The sequence below is a fragment of the Canis lupus genome, chromosome 26, assembly GCF_011100685.1.
Source record: "Canis lupus familiaris isolate Mischka breed German Shepherd chromosome 26, alternate assembly UU_Cfam_GSD_1.0, whole genome shotgun sequence".
NCBI lineage: Eukaryota > Metazoa > Chordata > Mammalia > Carnivora > Canidae > Canis > Canis lupus.
In genome coordinates, this window is record NC_049247.1 from 19,326,738 (window position 1) to 19,353,734 (window position 26,997).

Consider the following 26,997-nt stretch of genomic DNA (forward strand, 5'->3'; position numbering starts at 1 on the left):
CGTAAACTGAGGGTTGCTGCAGGGGAAGTGGGTTGGGGGATGGGGTGACTGGGTGATGGGCAGAAGGAGGGCCCATGATGTACTCCTGAGTCCTTGTCGTATACACTGATGAATCAGTAAACTCTGCCTCTCAAGCAAATAATACGCTACATGTCTCTTGGATTTTAATTAAAAATAAGTAAAATACACTTGGCCCTAGATGCCCTAAAATTTACATCCAAATATCCTAACTGTAACTCCTGAAAATCACGTCCTCTAGGTATTCTAAGATATCGGCAAGCGTGACTGTTTTGTAGTTTAAGTGACACGTTTGCTTAATTAACAGAAGATGTCTACCTAAGAGAGAAAAGGGATTTTCAAAATACTGGATGAGAGGTTTCATGAAGTAGCTTAAGCACTTCTCACTTCACCTTCAGATGCCTAATCCTTACAGATTCCTTAGAAGGCTGAGAAATTAGTAACCATCCACGTTAACGCAACATCTTTCATAGCTCTTAAAACCACTAATCCGAGGGTTAAGCTCCTGGGGTACCTGGGTGACTCAGTCCGCTGGGCTGGTGACCTCAGGGTCCAGGGGTCCAGCCCCTTAAGCAGGCGGCGCGCGGGGCAGGGGCTGGAGGCTGCCCCATCGGAGGCTGCGGGGCGCCGGCAACGGCCAGGAGGCGGCGGAGATGATGAAGACGGCGGTTGCGCTGGGAAAGAGCTTGGTGCACGCGGCGTGGCGGCGGAGGGGGCGGGGCCGTGGAAGGGGCGAGGGTCCGGCGGGGGCGGGGCCGCGGAGGGGCGGGGCCGCGGAGGGGCGGGGCCGCGGGGGGGCGGGGCCCCGGGAGGAGCCCGGAGCAGCAGGTGGCCCCGCCCAGGCACCCCCCAGAAGCGCTGAGTCAAGGCAGCAGGTCGGCCCACCCGGCCAGTGCGGACGAGGAGCAGGAAGGGCGAGGCGCTGGCGACCCCACCACGGGAGTCGCTCCCTTCTACGCACGGGGCCCGCTTCTGAGACGAGCGCTGCGTGTTATGCTGTATGTTGGCAAATTGAGCTCCAATAAAAGTAAAAGAAATTAGATTCTTTGTATCTGAACCTAGAATATAATATTTCAACCTGTAGCTTCTTTGTTTATTCTTCATTCCAATCTTCTATAATTCTCATAAAAAGAACATGGGTCTAGAACACAATGAAGAAAAATGAAACTCGTGTGTATGTGGAGGGGGTTAATAATTCTGGGGAGTTCCTAAAGTAAGGGAATATTACTCATTTAATATATGTTGATAGCATCAGTCTACACCCTCGTCAGTATCTGTTCTAGGGACATTTAAGTGGAGATTTTCTTCCATGTGACTGGAATTTCCAAAGAACGAGACCAATCAAAGCCTCTAGCTCTAGTAACACAGTATATTTTAATGACCTAGAATTTCTAACATATTTATCTAATTCAGCATCTTTACTGATCCAAATTTTCTATTTTTCTCTTTTCTTTCTTCCTTCTTCTTTCTTTTTTCCTTCCCAGCTAAATATCTTTTCCATTCCCCTTCTTCTTCTGTATTTTGATCAGGTCCTAAGAATTACATCCACAAAATATGGAAATCCTTCCATATAAAACAGATAACTTACTAACTGGATAACCAATTGATTGAGAACTAAGAAGGAAGATCTTATTGAAAACTTTGGAACTTTTGTTTTGATTCCAGAGATGCTGGCATGAGTACAGAAAGGGAGTCATCTCAGATAAAATGATTTATAGATTTTTCTTAACAGAAGTTTTTTGAGGGATCCCTGGGTGGCGCAGCGGTTTGGCGCCTGCCTTTGGCCCAGGGCGCGATCCTGGAGACCCGGGATTGAATCCCACATCGGGCTCCCGGTGCATGGAGCCTGCTTCTCCCTCTGCCTGTGTCTCTGCCTCTCTCTCTCTCTCTGTAACTATCATAAATAAATAAAATAATAAAAAAACAGAAGTTTTTTGAGGTCCTTTCATATGCAAATTTATTCAAATAGCACTTACAATTAGCCATCTACCTCTCTATATTTGACCATTTAATTCTCAGAGAGCATCTATTTTCTTTTCTTTTTTAAGATTTTATTTATTTATTCATGAGAATACACAGAGAGGAGAGAGAGAGAGAGAGAGGCAGAGACAAAGGCAGAGGGAGAAGCAGGCTCCATGCAGGGAGCCTGACGTCCTCCGGGATCACGCCCTGGGCTGTAGGCGGCGCTAAACCGCTGAGCCACCGGGGCTGCGCGAGAGCATCTATTTTCTGTGAAAGAACCCGGGTGTTGGAATGCAGGAACAGAATACTAAGTGAGCTATCATTCCAATATTGTGATTATACGATTTGTTAGAAAATAAGAATTTATTTATTCATTAAAGATTTATTTTTTTATTTATAATAGACATAGAGAGAGAGAGAGGCAGAGACACAGGAGGAGGGAGAAGCAGGCTCCATGCAGGGAGCCCGACGTGGGACTCAATCCCGGGACTCCAGGATCGGGCCCTGGGCCAAAGGCAGGCGCTAAACCCCTGAGCCACCCAGGGATCCCCAAGAAGAATAATTTAAATATGTATTATTGCCTTCTCTGTATATCTGTACTAAGCAGGTGGTAGGAGGAGTAAGCCTATGCAGCTCTTTCTGCATTTACTTGTGGAACCAATTATAGAAATAATTATGAAAACGAATGCAAATAGGTATTCACTTGGCATAGAAAATTATTTTAGCAATGAAATTCTTGAGTTTCCATAATACCACTGAAATATATACGCGCATATATAATACATACAGACCATGTGTATCATTTCTCTGACAAGCACACACACACACATACATATACATATATACAAATATATGTATCAGTGGTCAGAGGGATTCTCCTCTTTTCTAATTTTATCAGATTTCTTTCATTTGGCATTTCCTTTTCTTTATTCAAAAACTCCAGCTTTCATTTCAGTCATGAGCAAGTCTAGGACTTGAGCTAAAGTGGCAGGAGATGGGATCCCTGGGTGGCGCAGCGGTTTGGCGCCTGCCTTTGGCCCAGGGCGCGATCCTGGAGACCCGGGATCGAATCCCATGTCAGGCTCCTTGCATGGAGCCTGCTTCTCCCTCTGCCTATGTCTCTGCCTCTCTCTCTCTGTCTCTCTCTGTGACTATCATAAATAAATAAAATTTAAAAAAAAAAAAAAAGAAAAAAAAAAAATAAAGTGGCAGGAGATGAGTGATAGTAATAGGGAGAGAGATCAAGAATGAAAGGGAATTGGTATGACTAAGCCTCAGCCATAAATGGCCCCTGAACCAAAGTCCAGAATAGTCTTGTGAGTGTGTGTATGTGTAAAAGAAGAAAGGATAAACATTAGGTCCAACATTATTAGTACAAACATGAGATAAACATAAATCAGAGAAATACATTAAGCAAATCTTCAGTGGCCAAAATGACCAAATGAGGGGGAAAAGTGGAAATGACTGATAGGGAGTCACTCATCTTTTGGGTACTCTGGGACACTTAAGAATCTCTGCCAAAAGACTCGGTATTTCAAGGACAAGAGATTGAAGAGCCTAACATGAAAATCTCTTACATAGGTCTGGGGGTTGAAGTTAAACTATTGATAAGAACAGAGAAATCCCACAGAAAGAATTTAACCAAAAAACCGATTTCTGGTTTCGTACCTTCACATTCAGTGTCCAGAGTTCTCTAGAAAGGCACACCCCCAACAAAAGATTTAGAGATGATGAATATAAAGCCTTGCTAAGCAGTTATTCAAATCCTACTTCTCAAACAAATGAATAAATCTCGAGTGAGAGTTAACAGAAAGACCAAAGAACAAGATTCTCAATAATAACAATAATACGAATGATTAATAATAATGTAGCAGCTATCTCGTAATATCGCAGGATCACGCCCCCAGCGGAAGGCAGGTGCCCAACCGCTGAGCAACCCGGGCGTCCCATATTCTGTCCATTGTAGAGATGAGAACACTGAGGCCCAGAGCGTCAGTGACAGTCCCACCGACTCCCTCCCGCGGCCGCCTCCAGCCTGGCACCGGGCGGACCTCCAGGAAGGGACGCAGCCCCGCCCCGGCCCGCCCCGGCCCGCCCGGCAGAGGGTGGGACCTGCGGCGCCGCGCGTGGTGGGCGGGGCTGCCCGCGGGGGCGGGGGGCGGGGCGCTGGCCGGGCGAGGCCTGGGGCGTTCGCGCGGCCCGGAGGACCCTCCCGCTGGGCGCCCGGGCGCGCGGCGGCGGCTCGGGAGGGGCGGGGCGGGGCGGGGGCGGGGCGGGGCGGCCGCGCGGGGGGCCCTGACGTCACCGGCCCTCGGCCCCGCCCCGCCCCGCCCCGCCCCGCCGCGGCTGCTGCAGCCGAGCCCGCGAGCCAGCGAGCGCCGCCGCCGCCGCCCGGACGGGAACGCAGCGCGCGCGGCCATGGCCTCGGGCCCCGCGGGTAAGCGGGTGAGCGGGCGCGGGGCGCGGGGGCGGCGGGAGGGCGGCCCGTGCCCCCCGCCCCCAGCGCTCGGCTGACCCGCCGTCCCCCCGTCTCGTCCCACAGAGGCGGACACGCGGCAGAGGCTGCTGCGCACTGTCAAGAAGGAGGTAGGTGCCGGGGGTGGGGGGGGGATGGGGTGGGGGGGGGCCGGGGGCGCGACCCTGGGGAGGGAGCCGCCGAAGCTCCCCCGGGGCAAGGGTCTCCAAAGGGGTGGTGGCCCGTGGCAGCGGGGCGGCCACCTGAGCCGTGGGGCTCACCTGGGGAGGGATTGGCCTCCTGCAGGACTGGAGGCGGGTGAGTTTGGGGGTGGGGGCCTCAGGTACGGGGGGGGCTCGATGTTTTCCTGCTGTGTGTAGGGGCGGACGCAGCGGGAGGGCCGCCCCAGATAGGGGGCACACCCGGGTGTGTCTGGGTAGGACCCCCTCTGGTGGAGGAGCAGGTGGGTGGGTCTCTTTAAGGTGAGGCAAGCACCTGGGGGCTGACTGGACTTACTGGGAGGTGAGGGGCTGGGTAGGGCTGCAGGAGGAGGACCAGACTTCGGCAAAAGGGAACGGTTCACTTTGGGATAACAGCCCCCATCTCCCCTTCCCCACAATTCTCAGTCCTTAGAACCGCCCCCAGGAGCTTGGGGACTCCCTCCCCGAAAGTCCCTGGTCATTGGGTTACACCATCTGTGGGCCTGTGCCAGGGCGTCTCGGCAGGCGAGTTCCCCTCACCCACCCCTCCCCACCCCCGACCCGCAGTAGGGTGCGAATCAGGCAGGGTTCACCTGCCCCTCTGCCCCCTTCACTCTCCTTGGGGCCAGCTGGGAGCCCAGTCTAGCCTTTCGTGAATAGCCCTGGACTTCCCGAAGAGGGGCGAGCCTGCAGCGGCGGGCTCCTGGGAAGCATGTAGATGCCCGGACTGCGTGTGGAGCACGCTCACTCCTGTGTGGGCGACGACATGTGCCTGTGAGTGTGTGTATCTGAGGCTGTCTGTGCATCTGCCTGGAGATAACCAAGTGTGTCTCCATATTGCGTGTACACGTGTCTGTGTGTTGATCTGTCTTTGTGAGTGTGGTGTGTAACCGTGTGATGCAGAAGTCTCTGTGTGCGTGAGTGAGGCTGCGGCCATGTATGTGTGACTGTATGTGTGTGTGCTGCCCTCCTTATGCTGCCTCACATCCCTCACCCTGGGACCCGGTCACTGTTGAGCGGCATCACCTCTGTATCTTGGGTCCTCAGCTCGAGATCACAAATGGCTGTAGACCTTGGGGCTGGCCTGATGGCGCGCGCGCCTGCGTGTGTGTGTGTGTGTGTGTGTGTGTGTATGCATGCGTGTGCACACACGAGGAGGGTGTCAGCCTGGTGTCAGCACCGAGCACCCAGAAGCCCCTCCCTGCATGGTGGCAGTCAGCCATCAAAGACAGCCTGGAAGAGGGGACCGGTGGCTGCCCCTCCCTCCTCAGGAAGCATGGGCGCATGTTGTGTGTAGGTCTCTGTGTGGCGTGTCTCGTGTTGTTTAAAGAATCAGCTCTAGAGCTAGTTGTATATTCTGGCATTTCTGAATAAGGATACATAATGGGAGACGTGGAATTCCTCAGAAAGGCCCAGAACTTTTCAGTTTAGCCCTCTTAGAGGCATTGTGGGGACCTGAAGAAAGCTCTATCTAGATAGACCACCTTTGCAACAAAACCTGCACACCTACAATTTTCTGATGACTGAGTTGGTGGAGGGTGTCTTATAGAAACTCTCTCAAAAGCCTTCAGGTTAAAAGCCTGTAGTCTCTTTGTTCATTGTTTAAACCTAGATGTCATTTGTACTCCCCGGAGACTGTCACATGGAATGGCTGTGTTTTCTTTTCTTTTGAAGCGTTTAGTTATTCATGAGAGACACACAGAGAGAAGCAGAGACACAGGCAGAGGGAGAAGCAGGCTCCCTGTGCGGAGCCTGACGCGGGACTCGATCCCAGGACCCCGGGATCAAGCCCTGAGCCAAAGGCAGACACTCAGCCACTGAGCCACCCAGGCATCCCCGGAATGGCTATGTTTCTCAGGAAATGGCTTGCTGGTTCAATGGAAGGGATCTATACAGGTAGAAGAGCCTGTGAGCAAGGCGTCTGGGAGGGCAGTGCCTCTCGGTATCTGCTTCTGGGCAGGGCTTCAGCTGGGCCTCTGGCCTTGTTCTGCCAGGAGCTCCCTTGGTGCCCTGGACAAGTCCTTTCCTCTCTCAAGGACTCAGTTTCCACAGCTGGAGAAAGAGGCATTGGTGCAATGCTCCTGGAGGTCCTACCCATGTCAGTCTAGTTTGGAATATCGGCAAGCTGTGGGGGACACGTTGCCTCTAGTGACCAGAGTTGTCAGCTTGCATCCTCTGTCCTGGGAGCAGCCGAGTTTGGGGCTTAGACTGAGCTTTCTGCCTGGCCTAAGGCTGAGGCCATCACTTGATCAGAGGGACCCCTTGGCATCCTGCTTGGTGCCTGAAGGGGTCAGGGACAGAACCTCGCAAGTTTGGGCAAAGGTCCTTGACCCTGGATCTGCATTTCTCAGGGCACATCATTTCAGTAATCAGAGTTTCCATAGAGTGGGTACTATTCTGTGCCATATCCTGTGTACACGGTGACTTGAGGTGACTGAGGCTGCCCCCATTTCATGGACAAGGAAATCAAGCCTGGAGACGAGGTGTGGATTGCTCAAGAGAACACTGCCAAGAAGGTGCAAAGCCAGGGACTTAACCCCCCAGATCTGTCTGACATCAGAGCCAGGCTCTTACCTCTATATCCTAAATGTGCTCATCCGTGTCTCCACGGCACCACAGTCTCAGCTGTGGGTGGAATGATTTCCATCTTACAGAGGTGAAAAATGGCCCAGACGGGATAAGTGATTTCTCAAGGGCACGGAAGCAGTCAAGGGAAAACAAGTTCAAGTCTTCTATGAACCCCTTGCTGAGCATGGGTGCCCCTAAGGGCATGGCGATGAGTCCATGCCCCACCAAAGCAGACCTCCTCTCTCCTTGCCTTCCTCTGCCCACCTCTTGGGAGAGCATCTTGTCCCAGTATCAGAGAGCCAGTCTTCAATGGAATGGTGGAGGGAAGCTCTTTGACTAGAAATCTGGGAGTCAAGTCTGCTCTTCCTTCTCCTCATCTTTTGGGTTCAGAGAAGTCACATCCCTGCATGTCACAGCCTCATCCAAAGGTACCTCCCGTCATTCTTCCTGGAAAGGGTGGCTTAACAGTCAGTTTCTTTAGACAAGGTTTGCAAGCTTGGGCTGAGCCACAGAAGCCAGAAAAACCAGCAGCGGCTATGGGGCTGGAAGCTCTGTCCTGTGCTGACTCTGGGAGCCAGTATGACTCAGAACCATGAAGCAGGTCAAGAAGGAGCATTGGGCTCACCCGGAGCTGGGTTCAAATTCTGACATGTTTACTTACTGAAGGGCATCTGTGTGCCGGACACAGGACTGGGCTCTGCGGATGCAGCAGTGAATAAAAGAAGTCCTGCCCTCTTAGGGCTGACATTCCCATTTTGGTACACAGATCCTGATAGACATTCTGAGTGTAATTCAGAGGATTATGACAGCCTTTGCACCAAGGTGTGAAGGAGAGGTACTCGGCACCACAGGAACATACAACAAGGTCAAGGTGGCCTAGGAAGGCGCCCTGGAGGAAGTGATGTTAAGAAGATACGTGAAGGATGAGCACACCTCTAAGATGAAGGCAGGAGGTGGGAAGACAGAGGAGAACCATTCCTGGCAGAGGGAACTGCATATACAAAGACTTTGTGGCTGGAGGGAGCACCGTGAACTTGAGTGATGAGAGGACTCTGAAGTGGCTGGAGTACAGAGAGGAAGGAGCATGGTGCCAAATGCAGAGGGGCAGAGCAGGAGGTCCTATCCTAAAAGCACAGGGAAAAAGGATGGGGAGGACAGGAGCCAGGTGGAGCAAGAGGGCGGAGCTAAACTTGATGGCTTGTAATTGCACAGCCTTAGCGGGGCATCTGTCTTTACCTTCACAAGGGTCTGAGTTTCAGTTTATTCCTAGTGAGGATGAAGATCACTTGTCAGGATAAGCGATGTGAAAACACCCACCACATTAGCCTGAGCTGCCTCTGGGCAGGCATCTTATTTTTTCTGTCTCCCCAGTGTCGCCCAGGAGATAGGGTGGCCTGGGTGAGATTTCCTGCAGTTAAACCCAACCAGCTCCATTCTGGCTCCTCCCTGGCTGGCTTTGTCCTCCCCTTCCTTCCCCTCCCCGCCTCCAACCCTTAATTTTGTTTTGGTTCCCAGAGTGGCAGCTGCGGGGACGGCTTCTTGTTGCCATGACGACTGCCATTAAAGGAGCCAGCCACTTGAGCCAGGTTGATAACGGAAGCCAAGTGACTAACTGCCTTGTTTTCTTGCCTTGGGCTAGGCCTAGGAGGCCTCTTAATTGGAAGAGACAAAAGCAGGTGCTTGAGGGCGGGAGGACAGACCCCCGGGGGACGGAGGCAGGGGGATGAGGCCGGTGCTGGAGAGGAGGCTCTTGTGGACCTCTGCCAACTGGAGCTGGTATGAGAGCTGCCATGGGGAGCCCTTGCCACAGCGGCTGAGCTGGGCGTGTTTGGGGAGCTGTGCCTTCCAGCCTTGGGGCAGGGTAGGAGTGTGACGGGATGATGGAGGAGGGTTTCACATCCTAAGAAGATTGGAGGAAGTGAGAGAATCAACTGATGTTTCTACTGAGACCCCTGTGGTGCTTCCACTTGGATCTACTTCTTTCTTCTCAATAAAAGAGGGGCAACAGTTTTGCCCCCCAGGTGAGGTTGCCGGACAACGTATAGGTCATCGAGTTAAATTCGAATTCCAGATAAACAGAAGTAAAGTGCCTAGTGCTAAATCTGGCAGCCCTAGCCCAGGGGACATTTGGTAATGTCTGGAGCCATTTCTCGTCAAAAACGAGGGTGCGACTGACATCTAGTTGGTAGAGTCCAGAGATGATGCTCAACCTCCTGCGATGCACAGGACAGCCCCCACCACCAAGAAGTGTCAGCCCAGAGTGGCACTGTGGTTGAGACGGAGAAACCTCTGTGCTGGAAAACTCCTTCACTTCTTCATGACGGCCCGAAGAGGGAGGATACTTGTCTCCTTCGCTCCATAAAGGAGGAGCTGGAGGCACAGAGGAGTTAAGCAGCTCACTTTAAGGTCACACAGCCAGCCTGTGGAGAAGCCAGGATTCAAATCCTGCTTTGTCAGCTCTGAAGGGTAGCCTCACAGAGGTCCAGCAGAGTCCCTGGAGACATGGCTTGAGGTCAGGTGTATGTAGGGGAAGAGATGGGGCAGCAAAGTCCCGCTAGATGCACCCTGTTCGGGGCTTTGCTCCACTAGACGGCAGGGAGCTGTAGAAAATTTATGAGCAAGGAGGGTCTTGCTTGGACTTGGACTTCAGAAAGTATCAGCTGGTAACAGGGTCCAAGATGGAGCTTTTTGCCACTTCTTAGAAGAAAGCTTCCTCCTTTCTTTCCTTCCTCCTTCCCTCCTTTCCTTCCTCTCTATCCCACCTCCTCTCCTGCTTCCATTCCTGACGTTTTTTGCTGCCTCCTTTCTTCCAGGAATATTTATTGAACATCAACTATGTACCAGGTATAGCTCTAGGAACTGTAGAAAAGGTGCAAAGCGGCATCCCTGCTCACATGCTCTCATGAAGCATAGGATCTAGTTGGGGGACAGATAGATAAACAATAAATATATGCAGGCACCCCTTGGAGATATTGTGGGTTCAGTTCCAAGCCACCAGAAGAAAGCAAATATTGTGATAAGTCAAGTCAAAGGAATTTTTTGGTTTCCCAGTGCATGTAAAAGTTGTGTTTACACTATAGTGTAGTCTATTAAGTGTGTGAAAGAATTATGTCTAAAAAAATAATATAATTAATTATTATTATATTTTTAATAATATAATCATCTTAATCTAGAAATACTGTGTTATGTTACATATTACAATTATATTGATTTTATTTTTATTGTACATATTGTATACATGTTTTAAGGGGAGTGGGAGGTGGAGGCTTCCAAAAAAACCCATTTTACTGCTAAAAAAAATGCTGACCATCATGAGTTTTCATAATTACTGATCACAGATCACTATGACAAACATAATAATAATGAGAAGTTTTGAAATATCATTAGAATTACCCAAGTGTGACACAGAGTCAGGAAGTGAGCAAATGCTATTGGGAAAATGGTGCTGATACAGACTTGCTTGATGCAAGATGGCCACAAACCTTCAATTTGTAAAAAGAAAAAAAGAAAAGAAAAACAAAGTAGTGTCTGCAAAGTACAATAAAGCTAAGTATGCCTGTATTAGAAGTCACAAATGCTGTGAGGAAAATAAAACTAGAAAGTGGGTGGAGAGGTATCTGGGTAGCTCAGTGTTTGAGCATCTATCTGCCTTTGGCTCAGATCTGATTGCGGGGTTCTGGGATCAAGTCCTGTATCAGGCTTCTCGCAGGGAGCCTGCTTCTCCCCCTGCCTATGTCTCTGCCTCTCTCTGTGTGTCTCTCCTGAATAAATAAATAGAAATCTTAAAGAAAAGAACGAAAAGAAAAAGAAAGTGAGTGGAGAGGAATGGGCAGTGCTTTCCAGAGGAGGTGGTCAGGCATGGCCTCTGATACTCTGACACTTGAGCAGAGACCTAAGGGAAGGAGGGAACCCTGCTGACCTCTGCAGGAAAGGTGTTCCTGCCAGAGGGAACAGCATAGGCAAAGGCCCTGAGTCAGGAACGATGAATAGCAAATAGGTCAAGGAGCCTGGAGTGGAGTGAACCGAAGGGAGGAGGAGACAGGTCAGAGAGGGAGCAGGAGGCCATTCCTGCAGGGTCTTGTGGCCCCCCGGAAGTGAGACGGGACCCGTGGGAGAATTTTGAACAAGGGGAGAAGCATGAATTCATCCATGTTGTGGACTGCTCTGGCCACAGCCGAGCAGTAAATGCAGGGCACAAATCGGGGGCACAGAGTCTTTAGGCAAGAGAAGAAACTTCGCTGTTCTCTTCTGAGCTTTCAATTCTTAGGCTCGAAACCACAGCACCTGACTGCCCCACTCCCCCACTGGCCAAATAGTGGTTCCAGAAATACTTGCCAGTCGAGTAGATGCAGGAATACTGGGTGTGGATATTTTGGGGTTCTCTGATGCTTACAGGGTTGACTCAAATCAGTTCACGTGTGTCGTGTTTTCAGGCTTAAGCTGGCAGAAATTCTCCTCGTGAGTAATGCAGCCACATCCGTGCGGTGTGTTTTGATGCTTTTTTCAGGTCTCCGGCAATGCGGCTTCCGGGAGCTTTTGCTAGCGCAGGGCCTAGGCTTCAGCACCCTGGTTTGACGTGAGCAGGGTGGCAGGTGGGGCCTAGCTTTCCGGCTGGGTTATGTCTCCTGTGCAGTCTGGCTGGGTCTTCCCTGCAGTAACCTCATGAAGGGCTCCGGGAAATGGTAGTGTAGCATTTGTTGCTGGTCAGCAGGTAGGAAAGGGCATTTGTGCACCCCAGTGGGACACCCCACTTGCTGGCTGCAGACCCCAGGATGGGAAGTGAGGACACCAAAGTCCTTGTCCCAGCGCTGCCCCTAACCACCTGTGGCCGCCAGCAGTTTCCTTCTGCCTATGCCATTCTGCTTTCCAAGTGGACGCAGTTGGACAGCTCCAGGATTCTAAGAACCTCAAACCATCAGATTTGGCCAGCATCCCTCCCCAAGAGCCAGGTCTCTCGTATTTTCTCAACAAGGAATTTGCCAAGTCTGTATTTCAGACCTATTAAAACTCGGTCACTGGTAAGACCATCTGGGAATCTTCGTTCTGGTCAGGAAAAGCAAAGGCTCAACTAAAGGCATTCTAACAGGGTAAAGATTTTTTTTATTTCTTAAACAGTATTTACTGAGCATCTTATGGTGATGGCCTCATTTAATTGTCATGAAGCCACACAAAGTGGATAAAACACTGTCCCTTAAAGGTAAGGATAGTGACACACGGAGATGGCAAATAGTCACCAAAGGTCACCGACAGTGTCAGTGGTATAGCTTGGATTCTGGCTCTGGAACCGAGCTCCGCGTCACTCCGGAGCGGAAACCAATGACCTATCACATATGGTGATGAGCTCCTCTGAGCACGTGGAGTTGGCAAAAGGTCCAAGCTTTGGAACCGGACAGCCTTGTGTTCCAAGTTTGAGTCCTGCCATTTAGTGGATGCTTGGACCCTTCCAGCTTCGGTGTCCTCGTGCATCAGATGGCGAGGGTATCCTGTACCGCGCAGCACTGCTGCGATGCTATCAACTGCCAGGTATTCACCAGTATTTATGAAGGGACCAGGCAGAGTGCTTGGCTTACCCATTTAAGAGCAAGATAGAAATCAGTCGCAGAAGGACATTGTGCTGCCCTGTCTGGTCAGTCACATGAACTTGTAGATGTTCTCAGTGTAGGATCTTGCTCTCTTTGGGTAAGCCCCAGGCTGGGGGTGCTGCTGCCACAGGAGCGGTGCCGCAGCCTGGGAAGAGGGTATTTCTTGGGGTCCAAAGGAACGAGCCCTTGAGTGGGGATGGGGAAGGCTGAGTCTTGCCTGGCTGCCTCAACATCCTGAGGTGGGCAGTTGGATCTTCCCTCTGGGTCTGCTTATTCATTGGCCTCGTGGCGATAATCCCTCAGCTGAAGGAATTCTGACGCCCTTGTGAGCTTGCGGGTCTTGTCACTTAGCCACCGCGAGGCCCTGGATGAGCAGCTAAGTGCTGAAGGCCAGGGGGAGGCAGTGTACTTTTCCTTGAGTAGTAGAGGAAGACAAGAAATAAATAGATTCTTGTGCTTTTTCATTGGACAACCTTGAAAGAACTCAGTTTTTGGTAAGGACAATAACCGTTCCTTTGGCAGTGAGTCTCCTACTTAAACATCAGAGGATGGAAGCCTCAAGACTTGAGACTGATGATACCTGGGACCTTGACTGGATTCCTCCTTTAATTTTTATTATTTAGTAAATTATGTCTAATTAGTTAGAATTATAGCAACTATCATGCATTTGTTTCCTTCTTTTTGAGAACTAGACATCTTACAACCACCATTTATTAAATGCTGCTCTAACTTGCTTTGTTTGATCTCATTTAGTGCACAAAGCGAGCTTCCTATAGAGCAGGTACAAATAGCAACTCTTCTTTACTGATGAGAGAAACTGAAGCTCAGAGAGGTTAAGAAACTGGACCAAGGTCACACAACTGAGAAGTAGCACGGCGTGGTATTTTAGCCAGCTCCACCCATTTCAATTTGGATGATAACTTGCTAACAAAGCCAGCTCGAGCAACGAATAATATATGAAGATCAAGCCAAGAGGGAAAGAGAGCCTTACGAAATCGACGTTGTAGCTTCAGGGTTTGGGAAGTTTGAAGTGAGGCCAGCTTCAGGTACAGCTCTATCCAGGGGTTCCAATGATGTCATCAGGACCCTCTGTGTTTTCTGGTCTCTGCACTGATTTTCTCTATGCTAGCTTTCTGCTTTGCTGGTCTCTGTGGGGAGGGAGAGTGTTGCCCCAGCTCTCAGGTTACAACCTGCCAGCTTGGCATCAGCAGACAGAGAGCTTACCCCCCCTCCCCCCCCCGTGGTTCTCCTGGAAGATTCAGGATTAGGTTTTATTGGACCTCCGCCCTGGTCACATATGGCTTTTGTGCCACTCTGGGACTCATCGCTTAGATCTGTCAAGCCTGAGGGACGCTGTGGGTCAGCCCAGTGAGAGGGAGGGAGGGGACCCAGAGGAGAGTCCAGGTGACATGACCAGGCAGGGACATGGGAACGAACTAGGCAGACAAGACACAGAATCCTGCCTGGGCAGGGTGAGGGCCCCAGCATCTGGAGCTCAGCCCCGCAGTGCGGAAGTGACCTCCTGGGTGCTAGGTGTCTGTGGGATCTAGGGGCCTGGGCAACCCTGAAGTTACGCAGACACTTTGTACTTGTTGTAGGGAGAGAGTATCCTCAGTACGTCTCTGAGGTCCACAACCCCAAAACCCAAATGCGGTTCAGAACCGCTCAGCAAGATGCTGGAATTGAAGATGAATACAGTTTCCCCCGATCTCGGCTTGCTCAGAAATGAAATGCTCCCTAGTTTGTAACCCAGTGAGCCCTCCAAAAACAACCACCCCTAACAACAATCATAATTAGCATTTATTGGGCACCTACTGTGTTCCAGACCTGCACCATCCAATTGGAGCCACTAGTGTTACATGTTTACATTTAAAGGAAGTAAAACTCAAATAAAAAAAATCCTGTTGCTCAGTTGTCCCAAGTTTCAAGTGGACAATAGCCGCATGTGGCTAGGGATCCTGTTTTGGACATTTAGGCACAGAGCATTTTCCAGAAAGTTCTGCTGTGTCCTAGACATTGTGCTAAGTGCTCTACATCCATGAACATATTTCAGTCTTAAAACAGCTCAGAGGGGTAGGTCCTATTTATAATCCCTTTTTATAGAGGGGAGTAAATTGAAGCACGAAAGGAAGTGAAGTGACTTACCCAAGGCCACACAGCTGGTGAGGGAGCAGAGCCAGGGTACTCACCCAGCCCTTGGATGTGATGCTTGGCTGCTTTTCCTCCCAATGTAGGCTAGAGGTGGCTGATGTGTTTTCTGGCTCACCCTGTGCTGTTTTGAAGCAACCATCTGGGAATTCATGTTCTTATCTCCTATAGCTGCCCAGACCCCCAGAGAGAATTGAGGCCGCTCCAGCGTCTGTGCGTGCCTTCCTGATCCACGAGGCCCGTGGGTCTGAGGAAGTGGGGCGTGTTGCCAGGGGAGCCGCCTCACACAGCAGCAGAGCACCCAGGAGAAGGCTGGCCAGTCTCCAGGGCGTGGGCTGGGAATGTGAGACCGCAGGCTGTTTTCTCCGGGAATGGAGGGGCGGCGGGGGACTGACTGTCTTCACAGTTCCATCATCTCCCTGAGTGGCTGTGTGCGGGAGGTGTAGCTGGGGGGACCTTTTTGCCAAAATGCCCCCAGGTGAATGCCCCAGAACCAGGCACTGGGGTGACCTCCTCGTCAGGGGGGTGTCTGAACACCCGTGCAGGGCACCTGTGTGAGGGAACCCAATCTCAGCGCCCAGAACGCCCTGCTTCCAGGTCAGGGCAGGTTGGCCAGTCCCTATACTCTGAGGGAACGATGCGTGGTGGCCTATTTATAGCATCCCAGAAAAGGATTAACTGGGGCCGGCCCAGCAGCAGCCCACTGAGAGACAGGCTTTTGCTTCCCTTGTAAGGCCCACAGCCATGTTTAGGGCAAGGTTAAGAGGGTGGTGCTAAGAGGGAAGACTTTGCTAGCACCGAGACTCTGAAGATCCAGGTGCCATAGCTTCATCACCTATGTCCCCCCGCCCTCCCGCTCTCTCCCACAGGCACAGATGGGGCTGCAGAAGGACCGTCCTGTGTCTCTGCTTTCATTATCCATCTGTGTGGATGTGGAGGGCAGGTGGAAGTGTGTGGCTGGGAGGGTGGGGGCAGGGCTGTTCTGGAACCGTGTATGAGAGAGAGCAAGAGTCCAGGAGAGGAAGCTTTGATCCATTCACCAGTGGCTACTGGGCTCCCGCTGTGTGCCAGACGCCTTCAGACCCCTTCTCTGAGAAGGCCCCAGCCCCGTGCAGGCTGTGATGGGCTGAGGGCAGGGAGGAACCCATCTGGAAGGAGGCCCTTCGCCTATGTGCCCGAGTGGAGCGTTGGGATCCCTGCTGACATCCTACAGTAGCAGCAGAGCACAGACAAGATATTTCCTTTTTTACTTTCTTCTTTTTTAATAAGAGACTTTATTTTTATAGCACGTTTAGGTTCACAATGAAACTGAACAGAAAGTACTGAGATTTCCTATACATCTCTTTATCTGCCCTAAAAAATCCTCTGCGCTCTGCTGTTCATCCCTTTCTCCCCCCAGCCCCTGGCAACCACTGATCTTTTTGCCGTCTCCATAGTGTTGCTCTTTCCAGAATGTCCTGCAGCTGCATTTGGACAGCATGTAGCCTTTTCAGATTCTTTGGTTTCAGTAATACGTGTTCAGGTTGAAGGTTTCCCTCTTGCTACCATGATTCTCCATTGGAGACCTATGTGCAGAGGGGAGAGGGAGCTGGGAGGGTACTGGGCACACCTGGGGAGGTCAGTCGTGAAAAGGTTTGGTGGGGCAGAGGTGGAGCTGGCTGGTGCTGCAGGACCAGGACTCCAGGAGCAGGGAGTTGGCCACCTGGGACTCTGGAGCCGGAGATGATTCAGACCCCAGCCTCTTCACGGACCAGATGGTCTCCATCCCTCCTAGCTCAGCTGCCTCATTGGGAAAATAGAGTAGTAGCAATGGCACCCACATGGCATGCTTCTTATGAATCTTTGGGGTTCATGGATGTGAAGCACCCACGTAGCTTGTGGGATGCACCAGTACGTGTTGAATGGATAAATGAACCTACTGTGTGCCAGGCTCAGTGCAGGGCAGATGGTCGTGGGTTCGAGTCCCCACTCTGCCATTCAAAAGCCATGTGCTCTTGGCAAGTATTTGACCTCGCCAAGACTCCGTTTCCTCATCTGTAAAAATGTGCACCCACACCCATCTCACCTAATTACCTGAGGATTCGATAAAATAATGCCCCAAGCATGGTGCCAGGCTCAGCGAACACCCTCATAAATAAGTGTATAAAGCACTTACTGTGCGGCTACCACTGTGTTAAATGCTTTTGATCTATTATGCCTGTGAGCAAATACGGATACCCATTTTACTGATGGGAATGATTTGCCCAAGATTCTGTGCCAGAGCTGGGGTTTGAATTCTGGAAGTTTGACTCTAGAGCCCAGTGCTCATAGCTGACCATTGGAGCTTGGAAGTGTGAGGAGGTCCCATCAAACTTTGGCGGGGGTGGGGGGTAGGGGTGGCTCGGGAAGGAGGGCAGAGGACACCTTAGTGAGTCCCAGAAGATGCAGTGGTTTTGCCAGAGCTGGAGATGGAGGTCAGAGTGGGTGGGGATATCAGGTGCAGGGGGACTGCACAAAGCACAAAGCAAAGGCAGGGGGTGGGAATCGTAAGTCCTATAGAAGGAATGCCCTGTGACCTGAGCTAGGCGTGGGAAGGGGGCGGGGAGGGGACAGGATTGTGGCAGGAAAGGAAGGTAGGACCCCATGGTAGAAGGCAGTCACAGCTCGCAGCCCTGTTTGCAGGCCTTCCAAATCACCTCCTGTGCGCCCCTCCCCCATAAGAAATTAAAAAAATAAAAAGCCGCCAGCTATTTCCATGTCGTGCCTTTCCCTGCCACATTGTCCTTCCATCTGTTCCTTCCGTTGAGCTCTAGGGTGGCTCTGGGGGGGAGGGGCAATTGCAAGGGCAGCATTTTCCTCCTCTGGTTTAGAGTTGGAGAAACCAGAGAGTTCAGTTCTGTTTGTACTTTAGATCTTGAGCATCACCTCCTCCAGGAAGCCCTCCCTGACCGCTAGACCTACCTCATCAGCTCAAGTTCCTTTGTTATTCTCCAAGAACCAAATTCTTTTGCTGCAGAGAACTGGCCTACTTTTTTGTTGTCATGTACCCGTTTGTTGAACATGGTTAATATCTGTCTCTGTAGACTGCCGTGTCCACAAGGACAGGGATTCTATCTGCTCGTCACCTTGTACCAAACTCCTAGGAGGTGCTCCATAAATGTTAAGTGAATGAGGGACAGCTGTGGTTCTTGTGAAGGGAAGTGCTGGGAAGGCAGGTGTTGGCAGAACATGGAAGAGGTACATTTATCCCTGCTTGGGTATGGAGAGTCCAGGAAGGCTCCCAGAAGGAGGTGACACCTGGGCTGAAGCCTGAGTTGCACTTAGCTAGCTGGAGCATGTAGGGAGGGACCCTTGGCAGAAGGCATGTGTGAGCAAAGGCACAGAAGAGGGCCTGAGTCTGAGGGCCCGCGGGGGGCTGGGTCTGGGGCCCGCGGTCCGAGGCAGGGCTGGACATGCTGGCCTGCTAGGCATGTGCATCTCGCCCTCAGCATCCAGAGTGCCCACCCGGGAGGCGGAGCCTGCCCTCTGCTCATTCCCCTCTCCCCCTCAATTTGCCCAGATGCTGCGAGCTATTTTTAAAAGTCACCCCGAAGGCCGTCCAGACACCCTAAATGAACCGCCTTTCCACTGTGAGTTTCTCGCGGCCGGGAGAGGCAGGGGCCTCCATCTCATTAGCTCCTGCTGGCTCAGCATTACTCACGCAGCTGCACTGCCGGGCGCCAACCACCTGGACCCCAGCTGGGGTGAGCTGTGCTCTGAGCCAGCACCGAGGCAGCAGGACTTGGAGGAGCAGGTGGCAGCTCGGCTGGTTTTTATTTTGGCCTAATGTGAGCCACAGGCACAGTGCTGGGTGCTTTATGCCAGGGGTCCCTGTGGCCAAATCCAGCCTGTGTGTGCACTGCCCTTAAGCCAAGAATGGTTTTTACATCCTAAAAAGGGGGTGAAAACGAGAGAAGATGGGACATAGACGGTATGTGGCCTGAAAATAGGTTTGACAGATTTAGCAAATAAAAATGCAGATCACCTGCTGAAACTTGAATTTCAGAAAAACCAGAGAATCTTTTAGTATAAGCCTGCACAGTATCTGGTACATACTTACACTAAAAGAAATTCCGTATGTATTTGAAGTTTAGATTTCACTGGGCACCTGTATTTTTATCTGGCAGTCCTGCTGTAAAACCTGAAGTGTTTGCTCTCTGACCCTTCACGAAAACGTTTGCCCCCCTGGCCTTGACACAGAGCAAATGAGATCAGGTGCCAGAGGGACTTAAGGCACTGGAACCAAACCTGATGAGCATGAGCTGCCGGCGTGTGTTACTAATATAATCAGAGTGATCGATCACGCAACATAGATTGAGCACCTCCTGTTTGCCCGGCACTGTCCTAGAGATAAGCGTGCAGGTGTATAGTGAAAGTCAGGCCGTGATAATTCTAAGCAAAAGTATACAGCAGCAGAAGGGGTAGAGAGTGACATGCATGAAGCTGTCTTTTACACTGTGTGGTTCTGAGCTCCTGCTCCCATTCTGAGCGCTGTGCATGCTTTTTTCATGAAATCTGCACATAGCAGCCCTGACAGGTGGTATATCATCTCCATTTCACAGATAAGGAAACTGAGGCCTGAGGTCATCCAGCTAATGGCAGAATCGGAATTTGACTGAGCCTGGTGGACTCCTGATCTCCTGTCCTTACTGGCTTTACTAAGGTGCCTCCCTTTATAGGATGCCAGCTGTATTATGCTGGGTCCTGTTAGAGGCCCTCTGCTGATACTTTCCATAATCCTTATGGGAGCCTTGCACGCTGGGCTGTATTATTCCGATCCAGGCATAAAAGCGGTGAGCACGGCACTGTGTGGAGAGGCAGCCGGGAGTAGTGAGTTGATCTGGAACCTAGCAGGGTTCCAGGTGGGCCACGTGAGGCTATCTGGGTATCAGTGGGCAGGTGGCAGGAATGGGGTGGGGAGAAGACACGGCAGGCCGGGGAGCCCCCAGGAGTCCCGTCTTCCTGCTTTTCGGATTGGCCTCGATTTCCCTGCCTGACTTCCTCCTGAGATTGACTACTCCTCCTGTGCTATTGAAGTATTTGCAGGTGGAGGGTGGGAGGACGGGGCTGGTTCCTGAATTTGCAGGGTGGGGCTGACAGGGGCTGATGGTCTGAGATCCCAGGTGCAGGGGTGGGGCCAGGCCACTGCCCCAGAGGCCAGTGAGGTCCTAAATAGCCCCTGGATGGGAAGCTGGGGTAAGTGCATCGAGCTGAAGGGCCCCATAGCTCACACTCATGAATATCTACTGTGGGCCGGCCCTGAACTAGGCAGTCCCTATCCTCTAAGACTGGCTCCTGTCTGTAGAATCCCTACCATGTGCCAGGCACTGTCTCCACAGGGCTCTTGCAAGGCTCCCATTACCCAATGAGGTAGGAACGCTATGATCATCCACCCTATTTGACAAGTGAGGAAGTTTGTCCAGCATCATGAGTGGTCAAGGATTCGATGTCAGGTCAGTGACTCCACATTCTGGCTCCTAGCCTCTCCACTGCCTCCTAACATCCTGTCGTTAGAGCTAATAAGCTGGTTCTGGAGGAAGTGAGCTCCCCATCATTGGGGAAATGCAAGCAGATGTTGGAGGACTCCTTAGAATGGGTGCTAGACAGGGATGAAAGCTTCCTGACCACTGTGACCTTTGAGGTCTCCCTGCCCTGAAGAGGCCCCCACAGGACATGGGTGGCAGAGTCAGGTCCGGGTGACTCCGGACTCCTGACTTGCAGTTAGTGCTTCTTTGGTCTCCACGTTGGGTGAGACTGAGGAATCCCTTTCTCATAGGTTTCTCAGCACCTTGGGATTTTAGAGGGCCTGACCCCTTTCTGGGCAGGGCTGGAGGCATTGCTGACTGTGAGACCTAAGTTCAAGAGGTCCTGACTGTGCCCTTTCCTGGTTTTGTAACCTTAGGGCAAATTGCATAAACTCTTGTGAACCTCAGTTTATGCAGCTTTAAAATGGGGATGATGATGTTCCTGCGAGGATTAAATAAGGTATTCTGTACAGAGACCCTGGCACATGTAGGTGCTCAGTAAACATACTCTCTCACTCTAAGCTGGGCAATAACAAAAGCATTTTGTTCAAAATGGCCTCCAGCTTCTGCTATGAGACAAAGTATTTGTTAGAATAAAGGCCCTGGGTCTGATCGTGCCTCCTCTGCATGACCTGGGGTGGTTATGGAACAGCTCCCTGCCTCAGTTTCCCCATCTGTGAAAAGGGAATAATTCAGTAATCCACTTCATTTGGGTTGTCACGCTATGAACAGTTCCAGGAACACAGTGAGTGCTCAAAAAATAAAAAATGGCAGCAAGCTTTAGCATCACGAAACTTCTACTATGTCCTAGCCAGGCCTGCCCTTTTGCAAACAGCAGCCCATTTAATCCTCAGCCCTGGACACGAGGGGTTGAGCCGGGATGCAGATGGAGGTCTGTGGGCCTCGAGTCCCAGCGACCACAGCCACTGCCTCTGTGCTGCCTGAATCAGACATGATCCCAGGGCTGAAGATTAGAGAAATCACAGAGGCTGGGGAGGGGCCGGGAGGCCACCTGCCACCGCCACCATGCCCAGACCACCCCGAGGTCCCTCACATCTGTCACCTTCACAGCCGACCGAGTCCAAGCTCATGCCTCGCCTGAGAGGGGAAAGGTGGTTGAACTGAATTTCAGAGGCCTTCTGTGGCCCTCTCCCTCACCCCCACAGGTCTGGCCAGTTCCCTGGGGATGGGGCCCACCCTCGAGGGTGTGGGTCACAGCCTCTTCCTGTGGCGCGTGCTCTCTCCTGGGAGGCTGTCAGCGTCCTTCCCAGGGAACTTCTGCCCCGCTGCCTTTTTAATTTCCTCTTCTGGCCTCAGGCTGGCAGCCTGTTACTAACTTCTAGAGACGGGTTCTAGCCCACAGCTGGGAGCCAGCAGAAGTGGGGGGCACCTCACTTGTCAGGGCCCCTCCCCAGGCTGAGCACTACCCACTACCCACGGGTGCTGCATTTGCACCTCCACCACCCACCCCACCCCAGATCCATCCCCAGGACAAGAGTCCTGGAGCCAGCCTTCCCTGGGGATTGCCCTTCCTGAGTTTCAGAGTCCACAGCGATAAACGGACAACCTTCTCCACTCTGCAGAGTTTGGACTTGAGACAGCGCGTGTGTCCAGTCTGGGTAACGATAGGAAACAGAGGATTCCCCCAAACGGAGTACAGTAAGGTGAATTTAATAAAGGCACTACTGACCAAGGCAGGGTGGGGTGCGCCAAGGATGCAGCACCCTGTGGTGGTAATAGTGAGGAAGCCGCAACTGTTACCTCCCCTAGTCCGACTTGGGGGCCAGGAGAGGTGGCCAGAAGGGGCTGGCTGTGTGGGGAAGGTCCCAGACAGGAGCCGTGACTGCTGAATCTCTTCCTAAGGATTTTGGGACGGCTTCTTGTTTTCTATCCTCTCACACCTCCTGCTGCCATCTGAGCTTGCGTGAGATTTCCTTGGAGAGCTTGATAAACATCCTGGAGTTGCTGATTCCATGGGTCGGAGGCCAAGCATTTGTATCTCTACCAGGTCCCACCTGGTGCTGGTGCTGCTGGCCCTGCTGGGCAATGTCACACTTGCCCTGTGCCTGTCATAGCTTGTCCTACCTTTTGGCTCATTGGAGTGAAAGGTCTTCCTGGGCAGGACTGTTTGACTCCATCCCTGCTGCTCTGTGCCCTCAGTGCGAGGGCCTCCTGCCGAACTGAACTGCATTCATGAGCATTTGAACTGTTTACGACGACGTCTCCCTGTTGACTGTTGCTCACATGTGTGCATGCTATGGCTTGGCGGTCCCTGAGTGGAGGCCATTGTGGAGATGGAGGTCAGCATGCAGGTTTATTTGGGTATGCCTTTGGGATTGACACCCGGGGAGCAGAGTGAAGCAAGGAGGAGAGGGCCAAAGGAGAAGATGGGCCACGGGGCTTTCATGGAAGCGCCACGGCGAGTTCCCAGGGAGCTTTGTGGCCCTTCAAAGCTGTCCCAAGCTGGGGTGAGGATGCCAAATCTTCAGGGCCCGCCTGCTCCAGTCTCTGGGTGAGGGCCACCCTGGGAAGCAGTGAGACCTTGGGGGAGGCTCTCCCTGTGGCTGAAGTAGTCCCCTGTCCTCTAAGGGACTGGCAGCCGAGGATTCTCCAGCACCCCCCTAAGCAGCCTCCAGTCCTGAAGGGTTCTGTGGGGCACACTGTGATACCTACCATGTGATCAGCTCCTGTCCAAGGGGCCAAGGAGGGGCCAGTGGCCTTCCCTGGACTCCGTGCCCCAAATTGGAAAGCCCTTTTGCTCTCCCTCAAGCACACAGGACCCCCCCGCCCCCGCCCGCAAGAACTCTGCCCATGGTTTTTGCCAACAGCGGACTTCTGAATCTTAGTTTTGCGGGGCCAGGCCATCATGTAGCAGAGAGAGGCCGAAGCCCCCAGACTCCACCCCGGCTTGTGCTGAGCTGGGAAATAAGTGCACCAGTGTTGCTATGAACCACAGACAGTGGTTAGGGGGTCCTCCCGGCCTTCTGGAGAGAGGGAGAGTAAGAGGAAGGGGTTGTTTCCTCTGTTGTGTCACGGAGGGCGGTGACCCCAGTAAGTGCATCTGACCCCTGTTTCTGGAGTGGAGTGGAGTGGGCAGAGGCTCCCCTTGGAGTCAGATTGCCCAGCGTAGAAACCTCAGCAGGATGACCTTGGATGTTCTGATGACCTTCGCTAGGTAGTAACCAATACCTCTACATTTCATAATTTTCTTGTGAATGAAGTGGGTGGTAGGGGCCACCTGGGAACCATGCTGTGGGGATTATGTGGGGCTTGCCGCGTGCCTCTGCTCAGACTGGCGTAGCAGAACACCACAGATAGAGTGGCCTAAACAGACCTTTATTTCTTGCAGTTTGCCAGCTGAGAAGTCCGAGGTCAAGGTGCTAGCAGATTCAGCTCCCGGCCAGGGTTCTCTTCCTGGCTTGCAGGCAACCACCGTCTCACTTTGCTCTGATTTCTTCCTCTTCTTTTAAGGACACCAGGCCCATCCTGAGGCCCTTGCCTTCAGGACCTCGTGTAACCCTGATTACCCCCAGAGGCCCCACCTCCAAATACCATCACACCAGGAGGGGGAGAATAGGGCTTCAGCATATGACTCCATAATACCATGTGTGCTTACCACAGTGCTGTGCACATAGTAAGCTAGAGCAGCTTTATTATTTTCAGAGACAAGCCATTGGCTGAAGCTTCTAGAGTAGCATCAAGAGCCTGGGTTTCTGCTTCTGCCTCCTGTACACTGTGTGACCTTGGGCTGGCTGCTTAGGCTCTCTGATCTTCATTCTCATAAAAATAGATCCACCCCACACAGGGCTGTGGAGAGGGTACAGTGAGTTAATACGGGTAAGCCTAGAACTCATTCACTCGTTCACTCATTCCTCCTCTGGCACAGAAGTGCTCCGCTGGGGGGATGAGGACGTGGAGCGTGATGGTGAGGATGCTGACGGTGGATGTGTTGGTCTGCCCCGGCTGCCATAACAAGCTGCCACACCCGGGGGGACCTGAATGCCAGATATTTACGTTCTCACGCTTCTGGAGGCTGGAAGTCCAGTATCACGGTGTTGGCAGAATTGACTCCTTCCGACGTCTGTGAGGGAAAGCTCTGTTCTGGGTGTTCTCGTACATGGCCCTCTTCTCCCAGGATGGGGGACTCTTCCCTCTGTAGTGGTCTGTATTCAGACTTCCTTTTATAAGGACACCAGTCGTACCAGATGAGCGCCCACCCTAATGACCTCATTTTACATAATTAGCTCTTGAAGACCTTGTCGACAAATAGATGACATCCTAAGGTACTCGGGGTTAAGCTTTCAGCGTATGAGTGCGGGGATACAGTTCAGCCCCTAACATCGGGGAGGCCACAGTTTGCAGGCTCTGAGGCAGATGAGGCCCTGCCCTCAGAGCATTTATATCCTAGAGGAGGATGGTAAGCAAAGAGACAGGACAGGAATAGTGTAAGTACCCTGAAGGAACTGTAACGAGGGATGGATGGAGTCAGGGGGAGGGCTGTCTCAGATAATGGGGTCAAGGAGGGAGATGACATTTCGTGTGACCTCTGAAAAGTGCAGAGCAAGCACCCGAAAAAATACTTCAGGAGAATGTGAAGTGTGGAGCTCTTATAGGCCACAGGCCTCAGACTTAACAGAAGACGGGGTGAGCAGGGTGTGAAAGGAAAGCAGTTATCAAAACACTGCGGACGGCCTGAGAAGCCCAGGAGGGGCGACACAGCCCTTTGGGGTGACCACACCCCGGGTCGCATTTGGGTCTCCCGTCCAGCTGCCTCTGCCTTCCAGGTGAAGCAGATCATGGAGGAGGCCGTCACACGGAAGTTTGTCCACGAGGACAGCAGCCACATCATCTCCTTCTGTGGTGAGTCCGTGGCCTGTGGCCTTGAAAGTGGCTTCTTTCTCTATGGGCTGACCTGACCTGGGGGAGTGGCATCTTTGTCAAGCAAGCGTTCTTAACTGCTTTTTTGCTTTGTAACTCCAGTTATTTTCAGATTTCCAAGGGGCCCCATTAGGGAATTTGGAAATACAGCAATGTCTCCAGAAGACATTAAGAATGGCCCCCTTGCAACCTACGAAGGGTTAATCACTGTTGATGCCAGGGCCTGCTTTCCCCTCTCAGTTCACAGCCACCAACCCACACCCCTAGTGATGTGGGTCTCGCATCTGAGGAATGGCTCCATCTGAGGAATGGCTCCGTGCCCCTTCCCCCCCTGCCTATGGCTGTTGCTAAATAATGGGAGGGGATGGATGGGCTTTAAAAATACAGGGAGTGAGGAACCATCACACCGTCCTGAGGGATCATGTCCAGCTGGCTCAGCACAGGAGGCAGGCCCAGGGCTCAGAGCATGACTCAGACGTCTCTCCTTGAATCAGCTTTGCTTGCAAGGCTCCAGAAATAACCATGCTGCCAGGTTCTCACTATACTTCCACCTCGGCTACAGACGCAGGTTTTGGGTGTCCCCGGAGTCAGGATTCCGTTTCGATGTATCAGTGTGTACGTATAAGTGGGGGAGTTTCTTTCTCCCTGAAAACCTTTATTATTTCATGACTGGCATGTGTTGGGGTGAAGGACGTGCTGTAATCCCCCTCTCGTGGCCTTGGTCTCGTAGAGAGGCCCGAGCGAGGAGACCTGACTGGCCCCTCGGCTTCATCCAGATGGCTGGGCGTACCACCTGTGGGAACACACGTCATGACCTGGGAGCCTGCTGACCTCAGTTTGGGCCCTTTGCAGCCAGGCAGACCTGGGTTCACATCCCTTCTCTGCCACTTGTGTGTTGGGTGACCTTGGCAAAATTTTATGTTTTTTGAAGTGAGATCTGTTTAACCTACATGTATATTTATATACTTGCATATTTATGTATATATGAGGAGTATATATGCACATAATTACATGAACATGTATGTATATGAAAGGACACATATACACACAAATGTGAATATGGGAATGTATTTACCTATATTTTTTTCTCCCGGATATCTTTATTTGCAAAGAAAATAAGCGGCATGCCCATTTCAGAAAGTGCTACGATACCTACTCATTAAAGACTTAGAGGAATAGAAAGTGATAAAAATCACAATAATCCTCTAACTCCAGCCACAGTTTGGGATGAGGGATGAAATGTGATGGCACTGAGTAAGGCCTACAGGGTCTCCCTGAGGTGTCTCTGATCCACCGTTCCTTAGGATTCATTGTCAGAAAGAGTCCACCAAGCTGCCAATACCTGGATAGTTACTTAACTTCTTGAAGTATAAATGGATGAAAAGTGTTGTGTGTGTAAGCAAAAATGAAGGTGTTTAAGAGATGCTCATCCAGACTATTTTAAGCCCATAAGCAAATTAGGCAATAGGTGGACATTCATTCAAAGCCAAGCAATTACTGGGGCACCTGGCTGGCACAGTTGGTAGAGCACACAACTCTTGATCTCAGGGTTATGAGCTCAAGCCCCATGGTGGATGTGGAGCCTATTTAAAAAAAATTTAATTAAAAAAAAAAACCAAGTAATTGCTAACAACAACAACACA

General features: G+C 51.7%; 1 long non-coding RNA gene across 1 annotated transcript; it reads left to right on the forward strand.

Annotated features, from left to right (window-relative positions):
• The first annotated feature begins 4,345 nt into the window (after nt 1-4,345).
• Nucleotides 4,346-25,355, forward strand: LOC119877593. The gene is made up of 3 exons (XR_005379307.1): nt 4,346-4,417; nt 4,523-4,566; nt 25,261-25,355. It is a non-coding gene; the product is annotated as an uncharacterized LOC119877593 (long non-coding RNA).
• Nucleotides 25,356-26,997: the final 1,642 nt, after the last annotated feature.